This window comes from Lissotriton vulgaris, chromosome 8 (genome assembly GCF_964263255.1).
Source record: "Lissotriton vulgaris chromosome 8, aLisVul1.2, whole genome shotgun sequence".
Lineage (NCBI taxonomy): Eukaryota > Metazoa > Chordata > Amphibia > Caudata > Salamandridae > Lissotriton > Lissotriton vulgaris.
Window position 1 is genome coordinate 1142651085 of NC_141696.1, and position 14040 is coordinate 1142665124.

A 14040-nucleotide genomic window follows, 5' to 3' on the forward strand; every position below is an offset into this window, starting at 1 on the left:
ATCTCCTACAGTAATGCCTGAATGAGGAGTGGTTGGTGTCCAGGTCTCCTGGATGAGTGGATGAATGAGGATGCACCATGTGAAGATCTCCTTTAGAAATGCCTGAATGAGGAGTGATTTGTGTACGGTCTCCCCGGTGAGTAGGTAAATGAAGATGCACCATGTGAGGATCTCCTACAGTAATGCCTGAAAGAGGAGTGATTGGTGTCCAGGTCTCCTGGATGAGAGGGTGAAGGAGGATGCACCATGGGAGGATCTCCTACAGTAATGCCTGAAAGAGGAGTGATTGGTGTCCAGGTCTCCTGGATGAGAGGGTGAATGAGGAGGCACCATGTGAGGATCTCCTACAGCAGTAATGCCTGAAAGAGGAGTGATTCGTGTCCAGGTTACCTGGATGAATGGGTGAATGGGTGAATGAGGAGGCACAGTGTGTGGATCTCCTACAGTAATGCCAGAATGAGAAGTGATCGATATCCATGTCTCCTGGATGAGTGGATGAATGAAGATGCACTATTTGAGGATCTCCTACAGTAATGCCTGAAAGAGGAGTGATTGGTGTCCAGGTCTCCTGGATGAGTGGGTGAATGAGGATGCACCATGTGCGGATCTCCTACAGTTATGCCTGAAAGAGGAATGATTGGTGTCCAGGTCTCCTGGGTGAGTGGGTGAATGAGGATGCACCATGTGCGGATCTCCTACAGTATTGCCTGAAAGAGGAGTGATTGATATCCAGGTCTCCTGGATGAGAGGGTGAAAGAGGATGCACCATGTGAGGATCTCCTACAGCAGTAATGCCTGAAAGAGGAGTGATTGGTGTCCAGGTCTCCTGGATGAGTGGGTGAATGAGGATGCACCATGTGCGGAACTCCTACAGTAATGCCTGAAAGAGGAGTGATTGATATCCAGGTCTCCTGGATGAGTGGGTGAATGAGGATGCACCATGTGAGGATCTCCTACAGTAATACCTGAAAGAGGAGTGATTGGTGTCCAGGTCTCCTGAATGAGTGGGTGGATGAGGATGTACCATGTGCGGATCTCCTACAGTAATGCCTGAAAGAGGAGTGATTGATATTCAGGTCTCCTGGATGAGTGGATGAATGAGGATGCACCCTGTGAGGATCTCCTACAGCAGTAATGCCTGAAAGAGGAGTGATTGGTGTCCAGGTCTCCTGGATGAGTGGGTGAATGAGGATGCACCATTTGCGGATCTCCTATAGTAATGCTTGAAAGAGGAGTGATTGATATCCAGGTCTCCTGGATGAGTGGGTGAGAATGAGGATGCACCATGTGAGGATCTCCTACAGTAATGCCTGAAAGAGGAATTATTGGTATCCAGGTCTCCTGGATGAGTGGGTGAATGAGGATGCGCCATGTGAGGATCTCCTACAGTAATGCCTGAAAGAGGAGTGATTGGTGTCCAGGTCTCCTGGATGAGTGGGAGAATGAGGATGCACCATGTGAGGATCTCCTACAGCAGGAATGCCTGAAAGAGGAGTGATTGGTGTCCAGGTCTCCTGGATGAGTGGGTGAATGAGGATGCACCATTTGCGGATCTCCTATAGTAATGCCTGAAAGAGGAGTGATTGATATCCAGGTCTCCTGGATGAGTGGGTGAATGAGGATGCACCATGTGAGGATCTCCTACAGTAATGCCTGAAAGAGGAATTATTGGTATCCAGGTCTCCTGGATGAGTGGGTGAATGAGGATGCGCCATGTGAGGATCTCCTACAGTAATGCCTGAAAGAGGAGTGATTAGTGTCCAGGTCTCCTGGATGAATGGGTGAATGAAGATGCACTGTGTGCGGATCTCCTACAGTAATGCCTGAAAGAGGAGTGATTTGTGTCCACGTTTCCTGGATGATTGAGTGAATGAGGATTCACAGTGTGTGGAAACCCTACAGTAATGCCAGAATGAGGAGTGATTGGTGTTCAAGTCTGCAGGGTGACTGGATGAGTCGGTGAATGAGAATGCACTGTGTGCGGATCTCCTACAGTAATGCCTGAAAGAGGAGTGATTGATATCCAGGTCTCCTGGATGAGTGAGTGAAAGAGGACGCACCATGTGCGGATCTCTTCAGTAATGCCTGAATGAGGAGTGGTTGGTTTGTAGCTCTCCTGCGTGAATGCCTGGTTGTGAGGTGTGGGTGCTGTGCAGAGCTAGTGGGAGGATGTTTGAATGAGGAGTTGATGGTGTGGATTAGGTGCAGATCTCCTGGATAAATATTTGAATAAGAGATGCTTCGTGTGCATCTCTTCTGGCTGCGTGTCAGACTGAGGCATGACAGGTGAGCAGATCGTCTGGACTACTGAATGAATATCTAGCAATGTTTTCCAAGCACAGACAATAAAATCATTGAAAAGTGCAGTATTCACAGATAATATGCAGTTAACATGAACACCGATTAATAGAGAGTGCACGTCAGCATAAAACATTTTAGAATGTGGAACACTCAGATTGAAAATTCAAGTCGTTCATGTCAAAATTATATTGAGTGAACCCAGTGAAAACACAAAAGTTGAACACAAATTAACCAAGTGTGGTGGGCGTTCCATAAGGGGATTCCAATGTTCCTGTGACAGGCAATGCAAAGTGCCAGATGAATACTGTGAAAACACATCTCATGACAGAACCCATGCTCAGCTAATTTGTATCCAATATGCTGTGTGCGTGGGCCGTACCAAACTCCAGTAAGACACTTCACTCTCATCGAAACGATCACCGTTTGCACATAGTGGCCACAACAGTTAATTAAAAGTGACAAAACATTGGGATGCCAGTTTAATAAACAGGATGACAATACACTCCTGCACGGGATTGACTGAAGCTGGAATCTTCTGACTTAGTGTGTGAATGAGCAGTACGAAATTGGTGTGCAGACCCCCTGGAGTAGTAGATGAATGAGGTGTGGCTGGTCTGTAGGTTATCCGGGGGAATGTCTGAATGAAATGAGTAGTGTTATGTGTGAATATCTGATAGATTAACGACTGAATGAACACTCAGCACAGCAGTGTCATCTATGGAATGATGAGGAGTGGCCGTTCTGCAGATTTCCTGGGAGATTGCCTGAGTGAACTGAGAGTGTTGGGTGTGCAGATCTCGTGAATGAGGTGGAGCGACTGTTGCGTGTGTCTCATGGATGAGTGAATGTGTGCCTGTTGAAGAGATGCTCTGAATGAATGCATGAATGAGGAGTGCCCCTGCATAAGTCAAGTTCACAAGACGCTCTTTTACCCATGCACGTGCCCTGTTCCGCGGCGGGCGGGGCGCTGTGGTCGCAGTAGAGCCCACTCTCCTCATGGCACGGGTGCACCTCGGAGCAGCTCTACCCGGCCTGGCAGGCGTACACCGGGCAGCAGGCACATCCGTCCAGCACCACGGGCACCCCGGGCACGCAGCCCAGGTTCTCCCCGTCCTCAGCGGGTAGGGCTCGCACTGTGCGGGGCACCGCTCCCCCTCCGTATGCAGGAAGGGACGGGAGGGAAATGATCAGCCTGTGAGCTTTCCTTACAGAGCGCTGCAATATGCATCATCCAATCATTCTGGTGGAGGCAGAGGCCGGAGAGAGCTGAGAGAGGGATTTTCCCAGGACAAAAGACTGAACCTATAGGAGTATGCAATGCCCTTCTACCCTCGGGGCCGCCACACACACCGGACATCCAGTCTTGTGATGCCAGGGGCTAGAACAGCTGGATCCAGTAGGATAATGCAGATACCTGAAATATCAGCCAACCAACCCCCTTTTCCGGAACAGAGGGCAGAAGCTACTGAGTTCTGTAGATTACTATCCCGAGTTTTTTGCCTTGAAGGGCGCCCTCCGGACAGCACTTCAAGGCAATGCAAAATCACCACTTTTGCACACAGACATACACGCGCACGCAAGGACACACACTGAGTAAATAAGTGGGGGGAGTGCGGCCGAAAGCAGGGACGCGCAGCGTTTCCCTTGCGGGAGCGAGCTCGATATATGCTACCAGATGGCGCCGCTCGCGCCTGCAAGGAAATCGCCAAACGTGCACTCTTTGCCATTGAAAGCAATGCAATGTGTGCAGGTTTTTAGCGCAAAACTGAATCGATTCCATGAAGTCTCTTCCTAAGCAGCGCATGCGCGCTGCATAGGCGAGACCTAAAAACAGATGGGTTGGGGGATAATAGGAGGAACCATCCCCACTTATAGAAACAAACAACCTGAATATTATTTTGTCAAGAAAGGCCTTCCTCAGGTTTGGTTTCAACAACAAGGTGAATCCCATCCTAAAACAGAAATTCGTCAAGATTGGTTCGACAAAAGCAATTCATCAGAAAAAATTTCTTCAAGTTAGTTTTTCACCCTGAACACACATAACTGTTTGGTTAACCGTTTTTGCTCCTGCTACGTAGAATACATCTGTGTTGATAGTACTTCTTGTGTAGGGTAGTTTATCGAAACTGAGCCTTATGTTGATGCTGTACTCTGTTAGCGGGAGGTGTGTTATTTTGAACCTATACTGCATCTGCCTCTAGTAATCCTTGGAGCCACTGGTGAAGCATATTTAGTGACCCACATATGGCCTGGTGGGGTGCACTTAGAGATACAACCACACTGGTGGCGACTGGGCAAAGACCGCGAGTAGTCCCCGCCCCTTTATTTTATCACCTCGCTGCGTTTGGGGAGCGTGTGCATTTTGTAACAGAATGTTATGATTTTGATAAATAGTGCTCATGATATTTTGTAATATGTTGGATAAAATCAATGTTTGGCAACATGCATCTTTACAACAAAATATTTTTTACACCTTAATGGCACTGCCAGTTAAACACATTGAAAAACATCTACAAATGCCCTGTATAATTTGCACGCCTCTCAGCGTCATGCACCAATTCATCCACAAATTTCATCCAAGAATGGTGACAAATAAAGAAGTATTAACACGAAAAATATAATTGAGAAATATCACTTTAGAGAAGAGGGTCGTTACATGTCATAGAAAGCTGTTACGATCTGCCCATGTACTATAGTGAACCTCATTCCGGCCTGATTCACAGAACTAACTTAAGACAAAATCCTAAACTTACTACCATTTTGGTGTTCACAGAAGGCACTTACTCATTTTGGTATTCACAGAAGGCACTTACTCATTTCGGTATTCACAGAAGTTAGGAGTCCCAACTTTAGGACTCCTAAATGCCTTCTGTGAATACCGAAAGTCTTAAAGTTAGGATTTTTCTCAATTTAGTAGTAGTAAAGTTAGGACTCCTGACTTTAGGACTCCTAAATGCCTTCTGTGAATACTGAAAGTCTTAAAATTAGGATTTTTCTCAATTTAGTAGTAGTAAAGTTAGGACTCCTAACTTTAGGACTCCAAAATGCCTTCTGTGAATACCGAAAGTCTTAAAATTAGGATTTTTCTCAACTTTACTACTACTAAACTGAGTAAAATCCTAATTTTAAGACTTTCAGTATTCACAGAAGTGAATATCAAAATGAGTAAGTGCCTTCTGTGAGTATGAAAATGGTAGTAAGTTTAGGATTTTGTCTTAAGTTAGTTCTGTGAATCGGGCCCTCCCTCTCTAGTTAACTTTACAATCTGTGAATCTACTGGGGGTACTCCATGTTTATGGTAACGCCCACCAGAAGACCACTATGCTCTGCTGGATAGGGGATGCAGCCAGAGTGTACCCCTTGGCCTAGTCAAAGTTTGCTACTGCCACAGCTAAGGGGAGACTGATGTCTGATGGCACATATGTTACATGGCACTAGTCTTTTTACGTAAGCCTACAGATGGCGATGTGGAGAGAGCCTGTTAGGCCATCCTTGCAAAATATGTTATGTCATCCAAAAACAGCAGGTCCTTGCTTCTTCTTGGTATGATCAGTGTGTGCTGCAGGTTACATGGGTACTTTGTTGCTGCAAAACTGTATGCAGTGTGAATGGTGAATGGTGTCTTGGGATGAGATGCTGAACAATGCGCAAAACTTTCATGCCGGCCCCCGAATGTCAAAGAGTAACTGAGATTGATATCCTTCCCCGAGGAATTTCAGATCACTCAGCCCTGCTCCTGCATCTATGAGAATCCCTTGACACGCTTCAATCAGTGTGGTGGCTAAACGCCTGGTTTGTACAAAAACAGAGAGTTCAAAAAAGCAATAGGAGAAGAACTAAGCCAATATTTCCTCATCAACCTAGAATCAGTCCTCTCCCCGAGCACCCTCTGGGAGGCAAGTGAAGGCACTATCCGGGAAGTAGCCAGAGGCCAGATCCGGGCACAACAGCTATCCCAGAATAGCCGACTGGCCCTTCTCGTGGTGCAGGCAACCCTCTTGGAGACTGGCTTATCCAGGGTGCCAGGCGACTCGCATGGCAGGCAGCTCGCGATCACACGCGAAGAGATTAAACAAGTCTTGCTAGAATCGGCCAAGTTGCTATGACGTTCCTCTGTTGCCTGTGTGTACAGCTGGGTTGACAAGAACATGAAATTGTTGCACAGATTGGCTTCGTACCCTCTGGCGAGCTGAATAATCCCTGAGGTCCGCAACCTCTCGGGGGTCACTCAACACACATCACCCAGGATCTCACAGGCGTTCGCTGACTACAAGGCCTACCTATATTCTGCCCATAGGCCTGAAGCCTCCCTTCCGGTTATGGTTGACCAGAGAAATGTCTGTCTCTCCTGCCTAACAGACACTGAGGCAGCCGGCCTGGAGCTCCCCTTTACCCCAGAGAAATAATCAATGCAATCTCCTCACTAGCGTCCGGGAAAATGCGGGGCCCAAATGGTTTCCCACAAGAATATTACGCCCCCTATGAAGACCTACTAGTCCCCCATCTCTCCAAATTATTTCAACACATCGCAGAGGTAGGCATTACCCCCTGAAATGGAAGTGGCAACCATCGTGGGTATCCCCCAGACTCAACTGCCCTCCTCAGCCTGTGTGCACTACCACCCGATTTCATCAATTATTACTAGGGTAAAGATATATGCCACGATCCTGGTCCAACGCCTGCGTCCATTCCTTAATAAACTGGTCCACCCGGACAATGCAGCTTCATGCCAGCGCAAGCGCACCAAGCATTGCTTATGATGCCTTCGCCTGGCTCTCGTGAACTGCCAGTTACTAACACCCAACCTAACGCTCTTCCTTGTCAACTTTGAAAAAGCCTTTGACACAGCCGATTGGCTCTACCTGGAAGACGTGCTAACAATGATGGGTCTGGGTCAGCCACTTCCGTTGTTTCGTCCAGGTCCTGTACTCCAATCCCAGAACTAGAGTACTCATCAATGGGGCCGTCACGGAGGCATTTCCGATTCAGAGGCTGTCCACTCTCACCCCTCTCATTCGCGCTGATGATGGAACTCTTGGCATGCCTTATTCGTACTGATGACCTAATCCAGGGCTGGTCCTGGGGGAGCCACCTCATCGACAAAATTGCCTTGTATGCTGACGACGTCCTGCTCTTCCTGGCTGACCCGGCCCGCTCTGGCCACAGCTGTCTTCAGACCCTTCACGCCTTTGAGAGTGTCTCTGGGCTTCGGCTCAACCTGGCAAAATCGACCTTGGTACCCCTTCACCTCTCAAGGGAATGTTTGATTGGCAATCAACCATTCCCATCAGGCAGCAGTCGTTTAAATACCTGGGAATATGGATGGCCTTACTTCCCAAACTAGAATGGGCACTAAATATTACCCCACTCGTCAAGAAGCCAAAGAGGATCTCAGACGCTGGCAAACCCTACCACTAAATCCACTCGGAAAAGTGGCCCTGTTCAAGATGGCGATCCTTCCCGCTTCTTGTACATCATTCAAAACACCCCATACCACTTCCCATGAAGCTGGTTTTAAGAACTGAATAGCATGGCTACTAAGTTTCTGTGGGGAGGGGAGAGACCACATATAGCCCCCACCCGATGCTGGATTTCGCCCTTGGATGGAGGCATGAAATGGTAGGCTTCATCTGTGAGATATAGCTTGGAACCTGACTGATCTCTATCTGTATTACTTAGTCACCCGGCTGCTCATCCTTCATGGCTGGTTCAACAGGGGCTTGTCAGACCCGGCCTAAACCGAGCAAACAGACATGGACTTCCCCCAAATCCAGGCAATCCTATATGGCAGTCCAGTACCCAGAGCACTACCATTGGTGACCCGGTAGTTCTATTGGCCTGGCGTTCGGCCCTACGATATACACAATAGGATAACAAACTGAGTTAGCAAACATCCCTCTGGCAGGGCGTGTGGCTGCGAAGGTGGCAGCACTAGAGATATTCAAAAGATGGGACCACATTGATTTATCACAGTTGGGTGACATATGGGTGGGGGAACACATTAGAACGTTCCAAGACTTGTAGCGACGCTATACCCTTCATGCTACACAATTTTACAAATACCTGCAGCTGCAACATGCCTTAGCGCTCATCTATTAAATGGCACCACACTTCCTGAATTGAGTCCACTAGAGGCACAGGTCATGATGGGAAACATCGGAAAGGGGGAGTATCGCGGCTATACCGCAACCTTACTTATAATGGCCCAACAATGCTCAACCCGCTCAGATGCCAGTGGGAGGGGTGGCTGGCCCTCTGGAAGATGAAGACTGGCACAATGCCCTTATGGGACCCAAGACCATAAGCACCTCGGCCAGATTCAGCCTAATTCAATTATTCTATCTCCATACCACCTACCTTACCCCTGAGCACCTCTGTAGGGCAGGCCTATGTCCCTCACCGACTGCACGCACTGCAGACAAGAGCCGGGAGACTTTTACCACATGGTCTGGTCCTGTCTCCGCCTTACCCTGTATTGGGATACAATAGAATCCGAACTCACAAACGTCCTGGGCTGGCAGGTGCCCCATAACCCACTACACCTCCTCCTGGGTGTCATGGATGGCTTAGATGGATCGTGAGCAGATAAATTATTCCTAAGGACTGCTACCATGGTGGCCAAGCGCGACATCGCCGCAACATGGGCACAGCCTGAATCCCCAAGAGTAACTAAATGACGCAGGAGAGTAGACTGGTGTGGCGCCCAAGAGAAGCCCTTATTTGATGCCATGGGGTGCCCAGCTAAACACAAGAGGGTCCGGGACAAATGGTCAAATCAGTTGAGATGAATGGGTCTTATGTCCTTTTACATGAATTGAATGTACTGTTTATGCATTGTGGATCTGGACTGAAACGCATATCTGCGCACAACCACTGCTGGTACACACTGAAGTGCCAATGGCTAATGATCAATTGTGCTGTAACTATGTTTTTGTTCTTCAAAAAATCAATAAAGTTGATTATCAAACAAAGAAAACAGACCATCATGTTCAAGACGTTAACTAGGGATGCCCAAACCTTTACCAGTAGAACAAAACGTGACGTAAAGCACCATGCTCATTGTACTAAAGTTCTTTGTTGGTAAAATCACTACAATTATTTAGGGTTGCATCCTACATATAACTGCTCCTACTTTGTTATATATAAATAAATGAAAAAGACATGACTGAAGATTGACTGTACTTATTTAAATTACTTGTGCCATAATGCATCTGAATTTAAAACCCTCTACAACTTCCTGGTGAGAACCTTGACTCCTCTCCCTTCCTACACAATGGGAATTAACAGGAAGTACCTTGGTTATATAGTGGAGTGCAGTTGTAGGTTAAGCCCTGTTAATCCGTGGTACATCAAACTCCCAATAATGGATAATTCCCAGAAATGACTAAATGCCCAAAGGTCTAGAGAAAATGCCTTACACTCATGTAGATATTTACATCAAATATAGTCAAATTATATTTTGGCATTACAGTGTTTTGGTTTTAACTGATAAAAACCAGCAAAACCCTATCAGAGAGAAATAGCACTTATTACTTGATATAAATATGCCAAACAGACAAATGAGATGGCCGAAATGCTTACAAATAGTCTAAGCCACTGACAAAAACTCTGGGTAGCATTCAAGTCAATCTCTTTTCACACACTGTTCATCTACGGACAGATGCAGGCCTAATTCAAATCAGCTCTGGCGCTAACCCTCAATGGAAAAGTCCATCTCAAAATGCCAGGAAAGGCCTTCTCCAGAAGGGAACACAAGCAATCCCAGACCAGTTTGAGCAGTGGTAGGCTTCATCAGTGAGATATAGTTTTGAACCTGTGGCACAGTGAGCAAGGGACTCCTGCATGTCCTTGGCCTCTTAGGAAGTCACAACGTACACACAAGCAATGAAGAAAGGAGTTAATGCCTGAACACATTGCCGCATTGCTGTGGGGGAAACACCGCCTACCTGCACAGGAGACTGGGAGATCGCTGCCTGCACTTGGGACCCCACGCTGTCGGTCTCCCCTGCCGCCGCTGCCTGCTCCATCGTGCGGCCATCGAGGGGGGAGACTACAGCTCCCAGGTAGCAGTGAGGTAGCAACGCCCACTACCGACCACCATCGCGCCCGGAGGCGCTCAAAGGGAAGAGGCAACTTCGGTGGAGCGGGGGACCTGAACACATTGCCGCATTGCTGTGGGGGAAACACCGCCTACCTGCACAGGAGACTGGGAGATCGCTGCCTGCACTTGGGACCCCACGCTGTCGGTCTCCCCTGCCGCCGCTGCCTGCTCCATTGCGCGGCCGCCGAGGGGGGAGACTACAGCTCCCAGGAAGCAGTGCGGTAGCAACGCCCACTTCCGACCACCATCGCGCCCGGAGGCGCTCAAAGGGAAGAGGCAACTTCGGTGGAGCGGGGGACCTGAACACATTGCCGCATTGCTGTGGGGGAAACACCGCCTACCTGCACAGGAGACTGGGAGATCGCTGCCTGCACTTGGGACCCCACGCTGTCGGTCTCCCCTGCCGCCGCTGCCTGCTCCATCGCGCGGCCGCCGAGGGGGGAGACTACAGCTCCCAGGTAGCAGTGCGGTAGCAACGCCCACTTCCGACCACCATCGCGCCCGGAGGCGCTCAAAGGGAAGAGGCAACTTCGGTGGAGCGGGGGACCTGAACACATTGCCGCATTGCTGTGGGGGAAACACCGCCTACCTGCACAGGAGACTGGGAGATCGCTGCCTGCACTTGGGACCCCACGCTGTCGGTCTCCCCTGCTGCCACTGCCTGCTCCATCGCGTGGCCGCCGAGGGGGGAGACTACAGCTCCCAGGTAGCAGTGCGGTAGCAACGCCCACTCCGACCACCATCATGCACGGAGGCGCTCAAAGGGAAGAGGCAACTTCGGTGGAGCGGGGGACCTGAACACATTGCCGCATTGCTGTGGGGGAAACACCGCCTACCTGCACAGGAGACTGGGAGATCGCTGCCTGCACTTGGGACCCCACGCTGTCGGTCTCCCCTGCCGCCGCTGCCTGCTCCATCGCGCGGCCGCCGAGGGGGGAGACTACAGCTCCCAGGTAGCAGTGCGGTAGCAACGCCCACTTCCGACCACCATCGCGCCCGGAGGCGCTCGAAGGGAAGAGGCAACTCCCGCGTCGCGGGACGCGGGCGGGCGATGCCGGGCTGAGCCCAGGCAGAGGGCGGGCCGTCTGTGGCCGTCCGGGGCCGAAGGAGGCCGGGCGGGGCCACCCCATTAACAACTGCCATTGACAATGGGTAAGCGAAAGAAGGCAATAACTATGGAGGAGGGTGGGAAGAAGGCTAAGGTCCAAAGACATTCCAACTCAATTATGACTTACCTAACATCAGTGGTGGGAGAACTAACCAAGGAAATCGCCAATGCTGAACTTGAGCTGGGCCTGACAGCTACCCCCTCATCAATTACTGTACCACCTTCCCCCTCAGAGCTGGGCAATTCTCCTGTGCTATGTACCCCCCCGGCATCACTCTATCCCACTGTGACTATTGCTACCCTCCCGCCCACATGCCCTGCAGTTGAGGTCCTTAGTCAAACCCCTCCAGTAAGCTTGCTTGAGCTGAGTCAGCAGACCACTACATCCACAACTAAGGGTGCACAGGATAACAACGCTGCAAGCACATGCTTATTAAACACAACAAATGACTTATTGGGTAACAAACTGGAGGAGCTTTTTGTCTCCAGAATTGAACCTCTACTTGTTGGGATAGCAAAAGACATTGTGGACACTTTGAATACTTGCTTAGAAGGTCTGCTTAAGAAATGCGCACTAATTGACAAACTTATTATCAATTCCCCACCCAACAAGGCCCCCCATGTTAACGCAAAGTGCCCCGAGGGTGAGGTCCAGAGGATGGAGGTTGGGACGGCGGAGTCGTTACAGGCACAGGTACCATGTGTGGTCTCACAACCCCAGAATGGTGGAGGGGTTATCAATACACTACCCCCAGCCTTGGAAGCGTTGCCCCCAATCTTGGAGGGGCTGCCATGTATACAACTTCCACTACGCATCCCCGACCCCGCGAGACCCTCTTATAGTAAATACAAGCTTAACTTACCACCTGAAGCGTCCCCTTTGGTCGCTGTCTTTATCGGGGTCCCTCCTCTAAGGGAAGGGGAGGTCGAATCCTCTAGGAACCTCATGGCCAAATCTAATAAATGGTGCACGGACAAATGCTGTGGTAAGAACATCGCAGATGAGATCATATTTACAAGGAGGGTGGGTTGGATAGGCAAACATCAGAAATCCACAAAAGGTGATTGCGTGGTTGTCAATTTTAGCAGGGCTGATCTAGCGGATAGACTTTTTTGGGATGGCTCCGATATATCCTATTGGGCCAATTAAGACCTGTTCCGCTGGGATTTTTCTATCCACCACCAGGGCGCATATTGCACTTTAGAGGCCCTGGGTCCAGTAGGGGGGAGGGCGTGTACCTCTAGGTGAGGGCATGTCTAACTCACACGCACCCCCACGACCCCCGAGGTGCCCAAATTTCACAGTGATTAACCAACCCTGTGTCTACCAGAACGCCCAGGAGGGTCCCGCGTTGGCTATTGCTAACCGCTTCGCTCCCCTGTCAGGGTTGGAGGACACAGACTGACTATCGGGCGACCCCATTTGTGAGACAGAAGAGGTAGGGAGCAGAACGAGTGATGCATGTAAGCTATTAAGCTGGAATGTGGCGGGTCTCAACTCTAAACGTAACGATAAGGGTTGGATAAGTTTCGTTTCGGGGCATAACATTATCGCCCTCCAGGAAACTTGGGAAACATCTGCTAATTTCTGGTTGGATGGGTTTACCAGCTTCGCCAAAGCGGCTACCCCCAGCTGTGCTGGCAGAGCCAAGGGGGGTCTGTTAACTTTATTTTCCCTAGATCTGAAGGGTTCCCTTAGACAGATCAATACTGCCTCGCACAACATCCTGATTGTAGAAAGGGAAATAAGTCCCTCTAGGAGGACCATATACATTAATTGTTATAACTCATGTAACAGGGACAATAGCGATAGTAATGTCGCTAGTTTAGATGCTGTTTTAACGCTAGTCAGTCAGAATACATATTTCGATGCAGAGTACATATTGCTGGGTGATTTTAATATCCACCCTGTAAGCTAATGTGTGGTATAAGCCACAAGGAAGGGGGTGAAGGAGCCGAAGGTCCTCATTTCGAACACACGACACGAGGGGAGGAACTAGGAGACTTTTTGGCAAATTTTAACTTATATGAACCGGAGGGAGGCCCAAGATTAGCTACCTTTACGGGCACCAACCCCGGAACTATAATTGATTATATTTTTGTTACACCGGGCATTCTAAATAGGGTCACTTCCTACTGTACAGCTCCCTCTCATTATAGTGATCACAATCCTGTTTTACTTGAGGTAGCCTGGGGAGACTTTATGGGGCCAATTCCAGGGCGAGCCAAGATGGAGCGCACTTTGAGCACCTCTGACCAGGGCAGAAAAGTCAAATGGGCTAAGGTGGTCCCGGAGAACTTTTATGCGGAAGTTCTTCCGAAAATTGAGGCTCAGGTGGCAGTGTGCTTAGATATACACGCCCAGGATCGCGAAATCATAGGGGCCTTTGAGTTAATTTGCGGGCAGGTGTCACAGGATCTTCTGGCTAAACCTAAGAAGGGAGCACCAATTAAGCATTGTTGGTTCGATGCTGCCTGCTCAAATGCACATAGGTCTCTGATGTCCGCCCTGAAAAAAACACCTAGGATA